This window comes from Gallus gallus, chromosome 26 (assembly GCF_016699485.2).
Source record: "Gallus gallus isolate bGalGal1 chromosome 26, bGalGal1.mat.broiler.GRCg7b, whole genome shotgun sequence".
NCBI classification, from domain to species: Eukaryota; Metazoa; Chordata; class Aves; order Galliformes; family Phasianidae; genus Gallus; species Gallus gallus.
The window spans coordinates 208278-210020 of NC_052557.1; positions in this window are offsets into that span (position 1 = coordinate 208278).

A 1743-nucleotide genomic window follows, 5' to 3' on the forward strand; every position below is an offset into this window, starting at 1 on the left:
TTAGCTTAGGGAAATTTTTTGTTGTTATTTTATTCAGCACAATAAATGAGTGTTCTGCTTCTTGCCTGGCCCTGGGACTTCTCCCTGGTAGCAGTGATTTGCCGATGTCTGCTGTTTAGAAGTGGGTGGGTTTGTTTCTGTCTTCAGCTGTCATCCAGTTGGTGGTGGGAGCAGAAGCATTGTAGCTCACCATAATGGGGATTTTCTGACTGCTGTTGTGTGCCAGCACTGCTCAATCAGAAGGACGGCTAGAGGAGTAATTGAATAAAGCTGTGTTCATCACACCAACAAAAGCATCAGTGCTGCAGTGCTGGCTGTGATAGAGCAGTGCAGTTTGTGCTGATCCAAGTCAGGTAACTGCTACTGCACTCTGTATCTCCCACTGCAGCGCTGCACAGTGGTTGGTTTGAAGAGGCACAAAGAAAAGGGTGCTCACTGTGGTGCAAATGGAGAAGGGCAAAAAATCCTAGATGGGATTTGTCACTTCTTCTGGGGAGAAGAGTCCCGAACCCTCCGCATTCCTGAGTCGTGTTTGGTTGCAGTATATGTTGGTTAGTAAAAGACACTAAAATCCGTGAGAAGTGAATCAGGGAAAAGTGACTTAGAGCAATTCAAAGAGAATAGGAAATCTTAAATTAACTCATCTTACTACAGCCATGCCCCAGATACTCAGAACTCCCGAACCGCGTGCCGACAGCTGTGTGCGTGCAGTTGAGCAACAGTTCTCCATGCTCATGAGGTGACAGATGAGTTGCATTTGCTCCTGCCCCAGCAGTTCTGGCTGTAACTCCTCTTGCTCACTGATGTATTTATAGAACCCAGCCCATTCTGCTTTGTTTCCTTGCTGTGCTGTTGCTAGAGCCAGAGTTTGTTTGCATGTGTGTGCATAAGCAAAGTTAAAATGCTGCTAGCACACAGACCTTGACTTGTTTTATAGAACTGCAGGCCTTACCGCTGCTATCTGGAGAACGTGTGAGCCAATTCTAAAACATGTGGTGGTGGTTGCATGTAACCAGGTAAAATGAATGCTCCCTAAAACCGTAGCAGTGCATTTCTGTAAGTCCCACTTGTAAGGCAGATGATGGAGCAGAGCTGAGTGTTGGCAGAGCGTGGCTCCTCAGGCGTAGCTTAGTCACTTCCTCTGGAGGGAGGGTGCACCCTCAGAGCTCCGCTGAAGTCAAAACAGTGCTGAGGTCTCTGCTCAGCAGGGTGGGCTGGTGCTGAGCAATGGGACTGACTGCTGCAGAAACAAGGCCGGACCCCCCAGACCTTGGCACCCGCAGCTTCCGGGATGATCCCATCAGAGCAACTGCTGAGCATCTCACCATAGCCACATGGATGAAGTGAAGCTCAGACAGCCTTCTCTGCACCCATCTGCTGGGAAACCGTGGAGGAAATCCTTGCTGCTCCCTTGCTCTTTGGTGAATTTAATGCCCTGGCGTCTGTCCTGGAGCTCTCCTCTCCCAGCAGGTCCCTGTGGGGCTGACTCGGCACTGTGGCACGGTAACCTGTCCTCTGCGCCAGGCGTGACCTCGGATTCCTGATGTGCCCTTACTCACCCCATCGGCGATCTCATGAGACCCCCATGAGCCTCATATGGCACTTCTGGGGGCGGTGGCTGCTCTCCTCTCGAAGTCCCTCACGCTGCTGCCGGTGCGTCTGCATTCGGGCACCTATCGGAGCACCCAGAAATACCTGCACACGGCTGAGGCGTGTCTGGAAACCTGATGCCTCATCTCCGCC